The following is a 16369-nucleotide window of genomic DNA, read 5'->3' as shown; positions in this document are numbered from 1 at the left end:
TGAAAATTATCCGAGATGAAATTTTTTTGATTGGGTTAAACTTACTCAAATGTAGAAGATAAAGAATGGTATAGCGATTATAAATAATGGGAGAGAAGTGAGTGGAGCTAGTTATCATACATGGTAGAAGGGAGAACCCAAAAAATAAGAGAGGTAAAATATTTTAGTTCGTGTGTTTTTTTATTATATTTTGTAAAATGATATTTAATTTATGATTGTAGGACAGGCCGAAAATGAAAATCAATTCTTTTAAAACGATATGATAGACCACAATCAATTCTTTTAAAACGATATGATAGACCACGATAGTCATGACTTGAATTTAGTGATTCAAAATCATCCCATGGTAGGGGTTATAAAAGCTACAAACTAATTTATAAATTCTGAAAATTATCTGGAGAGAGAATTTTTTTTTATTGAGTTAAACTTCCTCACATGTAAAAATAGAGAATGGTATAGCATTACAGAATATGAGAAAGCTCATTATCCATACATGAAGGTAGAACCCAAAGAAATAACGGAGGTAAAATATTTTAGTTTATGTGTGTTTTTTTATTATATTTTGTAAAATGACATTTAGTTTATGATTGTAGGACAGACGGTAAATGAAAATCAATTCTTTTAAAATGATACGATAGACCACGATAGTCATGACTTGAATTTAGTGCTTCAAAACCATCCAATGGTAGGGGTTATACAAGCTACAAACGAATTTATAAATTCTGAAAATTATCCGAGATGAAATTTTTTTGATTGGGTTAAACTTACTCAAATGTAAAAGATAAAGAATGGTATAGCGATTATAAATAATGGGAGAGAAGTGAGTGGAGCTCGTTATCATGATTCATGGTAGAAGGGAGAACCCAACAAATAACTAAAATATTTTAGTTTGTGTGTCTTTTTATTATATTTTGTAAAATGATATTTAATTTATGATTGTAGGACAGGCCGAAAATTAAAAACAATTCTTTTAAAACGATATGATAGACCACGATAGGCATGACTTGAATTTAGTGATTCAAAATCATCCAATAGTAGGGGTTATAAAAGCTACAAACTAATTTATAAATTCTGAAAATTATCCGGAGATAGAATTTTTTTTTTATTGGGTTAAACTTCCTCAAATGTAAAGATAGAGGATGGTATAGCTATGGTATAGCGTTACAGAATAGTGAGTGAAGCTCATTATCCATACATGACAGAAGCGAGAACCCAAAGAAATAACCGAGGTAAAATATTTTAGTTTATGTGTGTTTTTTTATTATATTTTGTAAAATGACATTTAGTTTATGATTGTAGGACAGACTGTAAATGAAAATCAATTCTTTTAAAATGATATGATAGACCACGATAGTCATGACTTGAATTTAGTGCTTCAAAACCATCCAATGGTAGGGGTTATACCAGCTACAAACGAATTTATAAATTCTGAAAATTATCCGAGATGAAATTTTTTTGATTGGGTTAAACTTACTCAAATGTAGAAGATAAAAGAATGGTATAGCGATTATACTTACTCAAATGTAGAAGATAAAAGAATGGTATAGCGATTATAAATAATGGGAGAGAAGTGAGTGGAGCTAGTTATCATACATGGCAGAAGGGAGAACCCAAAAAATAACCGAAGTAAAATATTTTAGTTTGTGTGTTTTTTTATTATATTTTGTAAAATAATATTTAATTTATGATGGTAGGACAGGCCGAAAATGAAAATCAATTCTTTTAAAACCATATGATAGACCACTGTAACGCCCCTAATTTTCTTTAATCTAATTAGTGACGTCACCCATGCATACTTATCTCATTAAGCGGAAGCTATCATAAATAACCTTGAAATAGTCTTTCATAAAATTCATGAATCCAAAACATTACATAAACTCCGAAAATAAACCTTCAATACTGAATCCAAAATAAATCCAAATAAAACGATACTCAATCCTATAACTTAAAACAGTCTAATAAAAGTAAACTCCTAAAGATATCCCGTCTCCAACTTCCATGGTGGCCTCAGCTCCGCCGTCAACCGTACATTGGCGCCTTGCCTTTACCTGAAAAATGTAGGTAGCACGTGGCTTGAGTATTTTATGAAATACTCAGTAAGTCACCCCACTGTTGGGGTTAGGAATGCAAACACATGCAACATATGAGCGGGACCTAACTTTTCATAAACTTTTCATAGCCTTGGGCGCTTTTCTATTCCGGGTAGGGTTGGATGTGTGGTACTCCTTCACACATGGCCCATGTACGTGTACATGAACCCACCAGGCGGGCTCTTTACGTACCCCCTGGGCCTGATTTGGTCGGGCACAACGTGTTACACGTAGCCGGACACCACAGAACAGAAAAGGGCCCGCATGATATCATGGCGAACATAAATATCGTATTTCATTCTTTCGTATCATAAAGGGGAAGAATCCCGATGCACGTGACATACATATATGCATGAGGTCCCTTAACATATTTAACATGACATTACATAAGCAGTGCTAACATCGCATTTACGTTTCTTACATCACATGGCATCTCACATGACTTACATAAACAGGTAACAGTCAACACAAGTTCATACATCACATAACATACACAATCTATACATCACATAATCATATCACATAAAATATGGTGCATGCAGGGGCCACAGGGCACGCACCATCATACAACACGTAGAAAGCTAACTCCAACAGTAAGGTCACTTACCTCGATGGTCTTGGTTGAAGTCACTCACAACGAGCTAATCCCAGCGGTTAAATATGTCCTATGATAACCACATAAAAATTTAGAACCTTTCATAAGGTACCCTAGCTAAACCTCATGCTATTTATCAAAATAAACCCTCGACCTAATCTGTCTTTAACGTTTAGGAGCCATACTGACCTCGGATGGTAAAACTAAGGGCAGAAACGGCTTCGGAAGGACCAAAAACCTTGGAATCGATATATTATAGTGATACCGATTCACCAAGCCGAGCTGCCGAGCCGACCAATTAAGCCGCCAAGCTGAGCTGCGGGATTTGACGGAGCCGAGCTGCGGGTTTTGACGGAGCCGAGCCGCATACACGTCAAGCCGAGCCGAGAGCACGCGTGCGGAGCCGAGACCAAGGCTGCAGCGCGCGTCCGCGTTGGGCCGAAACGCACAGGGCCCGCGTTCGTTCCGTGGGCTGGTCCGGAGGCCGAACGTGAACCCGACCCGTTTTCCTTCGTCTTCCTTACCCGAAATCTCACGAAAACCCTAATCGTTGCTGCGCCGCCAACGACGACGTCACAACCCCGATTCCGGCGATGCGACGACACCCCTCGCCTATTCCGACCGACGCGCAACGATATTCAACACCGATAGCCTCGGTCGCTTCTCCCTCCGGCCACTCACCGAAGAAAATCCAGCGAACCACCTCACACGTTTTTCCTGGCTAACCCTCTCGATTTTTTCGTACTCTCCGATACCCTTGAAAACCACCCCTAAACGTTTGGAGAGCAAAAGTTGTTTCCAAGGAGGGAGGAGAGTTGTATATGGGAATATAAAAGGTCTTTATGACTTTTCCATTAACGTAGAAATTTCTTGCTAGAAATCATACCTTTTCAGCCACAATAATTGCAGCATAATATGTTTTCGTTTTGATAGCAAAAATAAAAATCTTAGCCTAAAATAAATAAAACAAAAAATTCGAATCCTTACAACCACGATAGTCATGGGTTGAATTTAGTGATTCAAAATCATCCAATAGTAGGGGTTATAAAAGCTACAAACTAATTTATAAATTCTGAAAATTATCGGAGATAGAATTTTTTTTTATTGAGTTAAACTTCCTCAAATATAAATATAGAGAATGGTACAACGTTCCATTATAAATAATAGGAGAATAGTGAGCGAAGCTCATTATCCATACAAGGTAAAAGGGAGAACCCAAAGAACTAACCGAGGTAAAATATTTTAGTTTGCGTGTTTTTTTATTATATTTTGTAAAATGACATTTAATTTATGATTGTAGGACCGGCCGAAAATGAAAATCAATTCTTTTGAAATGATATGATAGACCACGATAGTCATGACTTGAATTTAGTGATTCAAAACCATCAAATAGTAGGGATTATAAAAGCTACAAACTAATTCATAAATTCTGAAAATTATCCCGGAGATAGAAATTTTTTTGATTTGGTTAAACTTACTTAAATACAAGATAAAGAATGGTATAGCGTTCCATTATAAATAATGAGAGAATATAAGTGAAGCTCAAGGGAGAACCTAAAGAAATAACTGAGGTAAAATATTTTAGTTTATGTGTGTTTTTTTATTATATTTTTTAAAATGACATTTAATTTATGATGGTAGGACAGACCAAAAATGAAAATCAATTCTTTAAAGTGATATGATAGACCACAATAGTCATGACTTATTTAGTGATTCAAAACTATACAATAGGGGTTATAAAAGCTACAAACTAATTTATAAATTCTGAAAATTATCATTTTTTGATTGGGTTAAACTTACTCAAATGTACAAGATAAAGATAAAAGATGTATAGCGATTTTAAATAATGAGAGAATAGTGAGTGAAGCTCATTATCCATACCTAGCAGAAGGGAGAACCAAAAGAAAGAAGGGAGATAAAATATTTGAGTTTGTATGTTTTTTATTATATTTTGTAAAATGACATCTAATTTATGATGGTAGAACAGGCGGAAAATGAAAATCGATTCTTTTAAAGTGATATGATAGACTTGAATTTAGTGATTCAAAACCATCCAATAGTAGAGGTTATAAAAGTATAAATTCTGAAAATGATCGGAGATGAAAATTTGTTGATTGGGTTAAACTTACTCAAATGTACAACACAAAGAATGGTATCGCAATTATAAATAAAGAGAGAATAGTGAGTGAAGCTTTATGCATATATGGCAGAAGGGAGAACCCAAAGAAATAACGGACATAAAATATTTTAGTTTGTGTGTTTTTTTATTATATTTTGTAAAATGACATTTAATTTATGATGGTAGGACAGGCCGAAATCAATTCTTTTAAAATGATATGATAGATGACGATAGTCATGACTTGAATTTTGTTATTCAAAACCATCCAATATACGAGTTATAAAAGCTACAAACTAATTTATAAATTCTGAAAATTATCCCGAGATAGAAATTTTTTTGATTGGGTTAAACTTAATCAAATGTACCTGATAATGAATCGTATAGCTTTCTATTATAAATAATTGGAGAATAGTAAGTGAAACTCAGTGAGAACCAAAAGAAATAACCGAGTAAAATATTTTATTTTATTATATTTTTTAAAATGACATTTAATTTATGATGGTAGGACAAGTCGAAAATGAAAATCAATTCTTTTGAAGTGATATGATAGACCACGATAGTCATGACTTGAATTTAGTGATTCAAAATCATTCGACTTGAATTTAGTGATTCAAAACTATACAATAGTAGGGGTTATAAAAGCTACAAACTAATTTATAAATTCTGAAAATTATTCGAGATGAATTTTTTTTTATTGGGTTAAACTTACTCAAATGTACTAGAATGTACAGCGATTATAAATAATGGGAGAATAGTGAGTGAAACTCATTATCCATGGCAGAAGAGAGAACCCAAAGAAATAACCAAAAAAATATTTTAATTGGTGTGTTTTTTTATTATATTTTGTAAAATGACATTTAATTTATGATTGTAGGACATGCCGAAAATGAAAATCAATTATTTTAAAATGATATGATAGATTACGATAGTCATGACTTGAATTTAGTTATTCAAAACCATCCAACAGTATAAGTTATAAGAGCTACAAACTAATTTATAAATTCTGAAAATTATCTCGAGATAGATTTTTTTTTTTATTGGGTTAAACTTACTCAAATGTATAAGATAAAGAATGGTATGGCGTTCCATTATAAATAATAGAAGAATAGTAAGTGAAGCTCACGGAGAACCCAAAGAAATAAGGTGGTAAAATATTTTAGTTTATGTGTGTTTTTTATTATATTTTTTAAAATGATATTTACTTTATGATTGTAGGACAGGCAAAAAATTAAAATCAATTCTTTTAAAATGATACGATAGACCAAGATAGTCTATACTTTAATTTAGTGATTCAAAACCATACAATAGTAGGTTATAAAAGCTACAAACTAATTTATAAATTCTGAAAATTATTCGAGATGAAATTTTTTTGATTGGGTTAAACTTACTGTACAAGATAAAGAATGGTACAACGATGGTAAATAATGGGAGAATAGTGAGTGAAGCTCATTTATACATGGTAGAAGGGAGAACCCAAAGAAATAACCGAGCTAAAATATTTTAGTTTGTGTGTTTTTTTATTATATTTCTTAAAATGACATTTAATTTATGATTGTAGTAGAGACGGAAAATGAAAATCAATTCTTTTAAAATGATACGATAGACATGATAGTCATGACTTGAATTGAGTGATTCAAAACCATATAAAGGTTATAAAAGCTACAAACAAATTTATAAATTCTGAAAATTATCTCGAAATAGAAATTTTTTTATTGGGTTAAACTTACACGATAAAGAATGGTATAAATAATGGGAGAATAGTGAGTAAAGGGAGAACCGAAAGAAATAACGAGGTAGTTTGTGTGTTTTTTTATTATATTTTGTAAAATGACATTTAATTTATGATTGTAGGATAGGCTAAAGATGAAAGTCAATTCTTTTAAAATGATATAATAGACCACAATGGTCATGACTTGAATTTAGTGATTCAAAACCATCTAATGGGGTTATAAAAGTCTACAAACTAATTTATAAATTCTGAAAATTATCCCATAGAATTTTTTTTTAATTGGGTTTACATCAGGACCCTTTCGGGTTAAACTTACTCAAATGTACAAGATAAAGAATGGTATGACGTTCCATTAAATAATGGGAGAATAGTAAGTGAAGCTCAAGGAGGCACAAAGAAATAATCTAGTAAAATATTTTAGTTTATGTGGGTAAAATATTTTAGTTTATGTGTATTTGTTTATTATATTGTGTAAAATGACATTTAATTTCTGATGGTAGGACAGGCCGAAAATGAAAATCAATTCTTTTAAAATGATACGATAGACCACAATAGTCGTGACTTGAATTGAGTGATTCAAAACCATCCCATAGCAGGGGTTATAAGAGCTACAAACTAATTTATAAATTCTGAAAATTATCGGAGATGAAATTTTTTTGATTGGGTTAAATTTACTCAAATGTACGAGATAAATTAGATGAATTTTTTTTGATTGGGTTAAACTTACTCAGATGTACGAGATAAAGAATGGTATAGCGATTATAAATAATGGGAGAATAGTGAGTGAAGCTCATTATCCATACATGGCAGAAGGGAGAACTTAAAGAAATAACCGATGTAAAATATTTTAGTTTATATGTGTTTTTTTATTATATTTTGTAAAATGACATTTAATTTATGATTGTAGGATAGGCCGAAAATGAAAATCAATTCTTTTAAAATGATATAATAGATCACAATAGTCATGACTTGAATTTAGTGATTAAAACAATCCCATAGTAGGGGTTATAAAAGCTACAAACTAATTTATAAATTCTGAAAATTATCCGAGATAAATTTTAAACTTACTCAAATGTGAGATAAAGAATGGTATAACGATTATAAATAATGGGAGAATAGTGAGTGAAGCTCATTGTCGATACATGGTATTCGGGAGAACCTAAAGAAATAACGGAGGTAAAATATTTTAGTTTGTGTGTTTTTTTATTATATTTGGTAAAATGACATTTAATTTATAATGGTAGGATAGGCCGGAAATGAAAATTAATTCTTTTAAAATTATATAATAGATCACGATAGACATGACTTGAATTTAATGATTCAAAACCATCCAATAGTGGGGTTATAAAAGCTACAAACTAATTTATAAATTCTGGAAATTATCCGGAGATAGAATTTTTTTTTTATTGGGTTAAACTTACTCAAATATACAAGATAAAGAATGGTATAGCGTTCCATTATAAATAATGGAAGAATAGTAAGTGAAGCTCAGTGTGAACCGAAACAAATAGAGGTAAAATATTTTAGTTTATGTGTGTTTTTTTACGTGTTTCAAACATCATGCTGGATTCAAAAAAGATAAAAACAATTACAAATTAAATAATTTAAATGAATGAAATGCAACGCCCTATCCTAACCAAGACTAGGAATTTTAAATATGCAACTATCCTATGCACGCGCCACAGTCTCTGATCACGATGCCACCGTCAACCGTACATGGGAGCCTTGCCTTTACCTGAAAAACAATATGACACACGGCCTGAGTATTTCGAAGAAATACTCAGTAAGTGACCCCACTATAGGGGCCATGCTAATGCAAACACATGCAATCATGAATTAGGGACCTATCTCTAATCATCTTAGGGGTGGCCTCCAGTCTCGGACAAATTGGATGTGTAGTACTTCCCTACACACGACTCACACGTGCGAGCGTGAATCCCCAGGGAGCTCGCACACCCCTTGGACCCTTTGGTCAAGCTAATCTGTAGCGACGTTCGGAGGTCAGCGGAACCCCATGGTGTCATGCGCCTCATGAACACCCTCATCTGTGTGCATTCGCACCTGTGCGCATTCGCGCTCATCATATGGTGCGTGTTCGCGCTCATCATCTCTAGGGGAAGTAGCCCTATGCTTATGAACATACAATATGTCCCTCTAAATCCATCATAATGTCTCTTCTGACACAACCCTCTAGTCTCATCTCTTTGTTACTCTAGTTAACACATACTCGTAGATATTTATATTAATATCATTTTCACGCTCTTAGGGTTGTGTCCTATGTCGATCTAACGACATGATGCAATATTGCACTCATCATCATATAGCATGCTCAATATGGAAAACATCATCATATTAAGGTAAACGTCATGCAATCATCATACTCATCATATTGCCATAAAGTGCATCAAACATATCAAGTACGTCATTCATCAATATATATATATATATATATATATATATATATATATTGCACACATCATCAAGTATCGTAACCCACATATCATCATAACTCATACAATTTTTAGCCTATCCTATAGTAAGGCCACTTACTTGGTTGGCCTTGGCCGAAGTACTCCCTAAATAGCTAAACGTAAGCTCCTGTTCTGTGAGAGCTGCTTCCTACGTTGCCGGAGTTTGTTTCCTACCACACTGTTCACCACTTTCCGTTAGTATTGCACAATTAATTTTCTTATAATTCAATAAATGTGAAATACGGCTCTAAAACGGCCTCAAATACCTTAATCGGGGCCGAAAATAGATTCGGGAGGGTCGAAACAGTGGAAACCAGGCTGAAAACAGGTGAGCCGAGCCGAACAGCCGCTGGAGGAGCCGTCGGAGCGTCACTGGAGGGAGCCCGAGCTGTTTGCGCCGAGCCGAGAGCGTCGATGTGACACATGGCAGCAGTAGAGCGAGCCATGTCGTGCGGTAGCGTCAGGTCGGAGCGTGGGTCGCAGTCCGGTTCGGGTCGTGGTCCGGGTCGCGGGCTGCGGAAGGCCACTAGGCCAAGACTAATTGTTAGGCCTCGACTTACTGGGCTGGGCCACAAGTGTTTGGGTTGCTGGCCGGCTCGATTGGACCGTGGGTCTGGTCTCGAGTTGGTTCAACTGAACTGTAGCTTCTGGGCTGGTTTGAGGTTTTTGGGTTCGGGTTGACCCGGATCAGTGGATCTCGTCTTCCTTACCTGACTTCGGTCGATTTTCTGGCGAGTTTTCTCTCTCCTTCCCGCGGCGTTTCCGTTGCCGATTTCGGTCCTCTTTCTTCCTTTTCCTCTTTATTTGTCGTCCTTCTTTCTTTTCTGGGAGTTTTGCCGCCTAAAAGTTCCTAAAACCACAGATCTAAGAACGATTAGGAAAACCCAATTTTTCGACCTCGGTTACCGACGACGGCGCTTACGAAAAAGCACAAAACGCACCTTGAATTATTGTGCTTTCGTTAGGGATCCTTCTCGTGGTGGTGACTAATCGTTTGGTGTCGGTTTTCGGGTGGTTTAAGGGTTCGTCGGAGAAACTTGAAACTCGCCAACGTTTATCCGAAATCTCTCTCTCTCTCTCTCGTATTTTCTTTCTTTTCTCCCTTTGCAGGTATTCTGATAGGTGCTGGGAGTCGTGGGCTGAAGGGTGAGCATGGTGTGGCCGTCGTTTCGCGTGGGGTCCGCGAAACTCGGTGGTCGTCGAAAAACTCGCGAGTTTTCTGGTGACTGAATTTTTTTTTTTTTTTTTTTTTTGTCGTTACAATTCTCCTTCCTACTTTTTCCTTACTCTTATTCCCCTAATATTATTTTGTAATATCGATCATATGCCACATGTACTCTCCTTTCAGGACAATTCTGAAATTGGTCTCTTTGTACCGGGAGAAATTTCTATCCGAACCATATTTTCGAGACTGCTCGCAGAAAGCTATTAGTGAGTGCAACATCGAAAATGTATGTATGTTTTATTTCATATTTTCTTGTCTGTATGTATTTTTTTCTATCCATAACGTTTCTAACTCCTTATTAAACCTTCTCCTATGTTTAGGGTACAAACTATGAGTTTGTGGAAGTTGTGAAGGATATCCAACAAGTTTCCTGGGTCTCTCGTATTACATCACTTTATGTCAAACAAATTGGAACAGAGTTTCCAACAACAACTTTCGGAGCTAACGTGTTACATGGGATTGATAATAGTAAAGAGGTATATTTATGTAGACCAAAACGCTTTAGTTGAGCATCCTTCTACATCTTTTTAGTACATGCATGTTATTATATTTAATAGACACTCTTTTTTTAATATTCCATAATTCTATATGTAACTATGATTATGATTATTATCATACTCTTATTTTAATTAGTTTTGTTCAATATTTTTTGTGTTATGATTATTATTATAGCTCTTATTCAAGGTAGCGTAAAGTTGCATAACCTTATAGGAATATCCCAACACTCTCCATATTTATAATTACTTATTATCTGTCTAAATATTTTTAATTTTTATTATATCCTTTGAAAAGAATGTCAAAATACTATTTTGCACCATAGTAATCTCTTTTTATAAGAATTATACGACAATTTATTATTTATATAAATTTTAAGAGATAGATCTTTAAATTTATAGTAATTTATTTATTTGGATCTTTTTATTTATTATAATATATAATAAATTAAGGGCGTGGTTTTAAGGTTGAAGATATTTGGTTCCTTTCTATTAATAAATAAAAAACTAAAACCTAAAATTGGAGACTAAAAACCTAAAACGAGAGAGACATGTAAATATTTGGTTAAAATAAAATATTTGCCCTTAGAAAATTATCACACTTCAAACCAAAACACATACATTTCTAATCAAAATGAAATAAAAAAATTATCGGGAATGAAAATGAAAATGAAATAAAGAAAATCAAAATATTCGTTTCGTTTGATCACTCCTTTTCCTTCTAGAAAATAAAATAAAGAATATCGAATATTAGTTTCGTTTTGTTTGATCACTGGTTTTCCTTGTATTTCAAGGTAACTTTTCTGGTTCGACAATCTATGTAGACATAGTTACTCATGTCCCATGCCACCAACATCATCTTTAGGGTCCTTCCTGAGATCACAACTATAATGATCCTTAATTTTCTATTTAACCTAAAGTCGTTACGAATTATTAGAACATTATTAGAATAAAAAAAAAAAAAAAAATCAAGCTTTTCTAGTTTTTGTAGAACCTTGTTCCTACATGACCCAATCAATTCGATTAGGCACTCGCCATCTATTTTCATTGTTCAACTCTTTTATAACAAGAAAAAACCATTGTTCAACTCTTTGACAACATGAAAAAACCAAAAAAGGCTCTGCCCTTCCCTCTCTATCTATCCAAGGGATGGAAGGGCAGAGGCCTTTGGTGTCCCCTCCAGTCAAGAATTGGGGCCTCACAATCACTAGTCAATATGCTTTAAAATATTACGCTTTAGATATTTGTTCTCCGGGTTTCCACCGGAATACAGTAAAAATTCTCTCATATCCTTCTCCAATCTGTTCATGAAACAGAAAACATTAAAATGTTACAAGCTAGTTCGAATATAAAAGATGCATATACTTTATTCCTAGTTATATTATATATTAAATATAATAAATTAAGAGTGTAGCTGTAAAGTTTATGTTATTGGATTCATTTCAATTAATAAATAAAAAACTAAAAACCTAAAATTGGAGTGACAGTACTTGTTCTTAATTTATAACCTAAAATCTAATTTACTCTTAATTTATAAATATTTATTTAATTAATTTTGTTTTAAACGAAAAATTATTACACGTGCTTTAAACCAAAACACATGAATTTCTAATAAAAATGAAATAAAAAAATTATCGGAAATGAAAATGAAAATGATATAAAAAGATTAAAATATTAGTTTCATCTTGTTTGATCTAACTCCTTCGCTTGAAATGGGAAGGACTTTGTATTGTTACACTTTTACTTGTATTTCAAGGTAACTTTTATTGTTTGACAATCAACGTAGACATGGTTGTTAGTTAGCCAATTCACCTAGGACGATGTCAAAGTTACTCATGTTCAAAACCACTAACATCAGCTCTAAGGTCCTTTCCAAGACCACAACTATAAGAATCCTCAATTTTCTATTTAACCTGAAGACGTACACATATCATGAATATTTAATGCGGAATTAACTCTATTTATTTTTTATAATAACATCAAGCTTAAACTTGCTTGCTTAATTTAATGTTTTTGAATAAAGACGGAGAGAAATAAGATTAAAAACAATACAACATGAAATGCCCTATATTAACCTACATGCTACTAAATAATGCAAGCAACCTATATTCTAACTTATAGTCTACTAAAATTAAATGTGAATCTATCCTAAGCTCGTGGCTTGAGTATTTTAAAACTGCTTAGTAAGCGACCCTCTATCGGAGTTATAATGCAAGGACATAAAAATGCATGCATGAGACCTATCATAACAGTCTGTTTTACTACCGTGACTATCTTAATGTGCAACTTGGATGTGTAATTAGTTTCCTACCCATGGTCCATACGTGCGAGTATGGACCCACCAGTCGGTTCACACACTTCTTGAACCCCTTTCTAGTCAGGCGAGCATACTCTAGGAGTTGTTGATGTCGGACACCCATTAGGAGTAGCGATCGTCACGACAGCACTATGTCAAACATAATGATCGTTCCTCTGCCTAGTAATTAGTGTACGCGTCTGTACTGTCATGAACGAATAGGAGGAGCACCATGAGAAAAAAAAAAAATCAAAGTCAATAGAGCGGCTAATAGGTAAGTTTGTCCCTCCAGTCACCACACGGTCTAAAGTAAAACCCTAGCAAATAATCTGAAAAAGAAAAGGAGAGTGAGAGAGTTAAGAGAACCGAGAGAGAAGGAAGAAAGAAACTTGTGAAAACTGACCCGACCACCACGGAAGTAGTCCCAGCTGCGATTTAGGTGCAAGGACTTATGGAGAGGAGAATTTGGGTGACCGGAGCTCCATTTTCTGTTAAGAAAAGTGAGAATCCGTGAGATAAGTTATTGAGCGTTTTCCTCATATCTGAGTCTTTATCTTGCAAGTCGAGATCTAATATTTGGATATGTTTTTCTAGGGAGAGAGCTCCAAAGATTTCGTGAAGGAACTTTGCCAAAATCGACTGCTATTCTAGAGTTCTTTACCAGAACAGTAAGAACGATTACTCCTTCGGCCATTCTTGTGTACGCAACTTGATTAACAGGTAATCTATTCCTCTCTTATTCAATCTTCTTTGATTCTCTCTCTTCAATTTTGTTTCTAGATTCTTGCCAATCCACAGTAACCATTTCAACCACACCAATCTTCAGGAGAGACGAGATTTACAATAAACTAACACGTGTTCAAGTCACAAATTAAATCTGGTTAGCTTTTAGAATGGTCAATCTAACTAACTAAATCAGACTCGAGTATTGTTGACAAAATGACCTCGGTTAACTCCTCAAGCGGTCGCTCAAGGCCATGTTTAGTCTAGAGAAAGTTTGAAGTGTTAAATGTCAAAATCTTAAATAAGAGATGAGATGATACTGTTGTTACACAGTCAAAGCATCCTGACAATCTCAACACGAGATAGTGGAAATGTCTGTAAATTCAATATACGTTAGTGTTATGAATATACGTGAGAAAATTGTAATCCAAAACAAAACAAATTTATAGAATATTATTCTTACCTGTATATACAAAAACTGAACAGTTAAGAAGGGAAACCAAACCTTTCATCCATAACACACAAATTTAGTGTGATGTGAGTTTCCAAAGGTTGAGTAACAAATTTTGATGGGGAGAGAAAAGTATTAAATCTCTATTCTCAACCTAATTATTTAAAACACAAAAATTCTTAATTAATATTTCTCCCATGTCATTTTCTATTTCTCACCTATTATTTTTGGTCCGGTTCAGTTGATTTTGTAAGTAACTAATATGTAGTCCTTGATGAGGCAACCCTAATTCTCAGCCTAACTATCCAAGTTTTGTTGGAGCAATAATCCTTGAATCAAAGTAATTAATACCTCCTTAAATTTGGATCAAACAAGAGATGAGGCTAGAATTAGATTACCTCTTACTATGGAAGATCTAGAAGCAAGATTTGGATTGTTCTAAATTGAGTCACTCCACAATCTAACCTGATCAAGGCTTGATTGAATGGCTCGGTGCAATTCTACCACTAGAATTGCTTGAAACTTAGAAATGACAAATATGATGCTCGAATTTCTAACGGAAACGTCTCAATTTGAGATCTGAATTTTACACAACATATTGTGGGTATTTATAGTCTCCACATATTGTGGGTATTTATAGTCTCCCGACAAAACACGTTTGTGGATGGGATTTATTCCCGATCCCCTTTAATCTCCACGAAAGACTAAGTCAAATTGACTTTTCCATAATTTATGAAACTAAACATAGTTTTTTCTAACAAATGTTGATGTGCTTGAGTGGCTAATGCGACAAGTTTGAAATCAATTGATATTTTTTGAATCTTCGTGATACATTCTTTGAATCTTCTTGTCAGGTCCATTTGGAACACCGTGATACATTTGGAACACCGTGATAAATTTGGATATTCATAATTTGATGTTGTTATTTTTTATTTTTTATATTACGATTTTCTAATAATTTTTTTTATGGTTGAGATTGAACATTTCAATAGACATGTAGTTATTTTTTATTTTTTATATTTCTTCCTATTGATTGATTTTCTAATTATTTTTTTATGGTTTACTTTGTCGAACATCTTGATCATGATCTATCGATGGGTTGATGGTAGTTATTTTGTATATTTCTTCTCATTTATTGATTTCCTAATTTTTTTTAATGATGTATCCATGTGTTGATGGTAGTTATTTTGTATATTTCTTCTTATTTATTGATTTCCTAATTTTTTTTAATGGTTTAAGTTTAACCTTTATAACAGTGGAATAATTAGTGATGAGTAGATTAGTCATGAGTAGAGAAGTCAAAGACACAAAAATAGACTAACAAGAATTTTTGTGCATTATAATATTATAATCTTGATTTTTTTTTTTTTTTTTTTTTAATTAGATTGTTACTAGTAGATGACTCGTTATATAACATAAAATTTAGAAATCAAAATAAAGATTGGTTTCAGTGAATAACAATTAATTAATTGCGTTGTTTACCGGTGAACAACATTATGAGGATGTTACGTTTGCAAAACCAACATAACTTCTAAATGAGTTATAGGAAAGCAAGAAAAAACTCATTATCCAATCAAATGACGACCCAAAAGGATGGTAGGAGAACCTAAGGGAGAATGCAAAATATTTTAGTTTGTTTGTGTGTGATTTTATATTGCTATTTATTAATTTATTATATTTTGTAAAATGACATTTAACCTATGTGCACAAGATGAAAATTAATTTTAGAAGGATGGACAATATAGATACTTTGAATTCAATAGTATTACTGTAAGTCTGATACATATCACATAATTAATTGGTTGTTTTTGTAATCTTAGAAGAAATGTTGTATCATATCATTAATAAATTGTTTTTGTAATCTTAAAAAAATGTTTTAGTTTAGGCCAGCCCTGTCCTCTTATAGAAGTCTATTGCATTCTTGTTTATTTTTCATTGTTTGTTAACGTAGAACTTATCAAGTAATCTTTGGGATCCCTTCTTCTACCGCTATTCTTACCATTCTTGCTCGTTAACGCAAAACTTAATTATCAGGTAATCTTCCGGATCCCTCCTTCTACGACTGCCATCCTTGTGAATGCACAACTTCTATCAGGTAATCTTCCGGATCACTCCTTATACGACTATTCTTGTGTACGTAGAACAATTCTACTCCCACTTTCACTGTTAATTAATT

The 16369-nt window shown here is 33.5% G+C and overlaps 1 long non-coding RNA gene and 1 pseudogene across 1 annotated transcript; both read right to left on the bottom strand.

Moving 5' to 3' along the window:
- Nucleotides 1-16369, bottom strand: part of LOC111787719 (uncharacterized) — an 86552-nt pseudogene that overhangs the window by 23160 nt on the left and 47023 nt on the right.
- Nucleotides 1884-3417, bottom strand: LOC147793715 (uncharacterized). Its single transcript, XR_015420031.1, has 3 exons — nucleotides 2875-3417; nucleotides 2698-2755; nucleotides 1884-2048 (listed from the first exon to the last, which is right to left on the bottom strand). It is a non-coding gene; the product is annotated as an uncharacterized LOC147793715 (long non-coding RNA).

The sequence above is a fragment of the Cucurbita pepo genome, chromosome 2, assembly GCF_057944985.1.
Source record: "Cucurbita pepo subsp. pepo isolate OVF chromosome 2, ASM5794498v1, whole genome shotgun sequence".
Classification (NCBI taxonomy): domain Eukaryota; kingdom Viridiplantae; phylum Streptophyta; class Magnoliopsida; order Cucurbitales; family Cucurbitaceae; genus Cucurbita; species Cucurbita pepo.
Note: the sequence above shows the minus strand (reverse complement) of the source record. Positions and strands in the feature narration are given on the sequence as shown.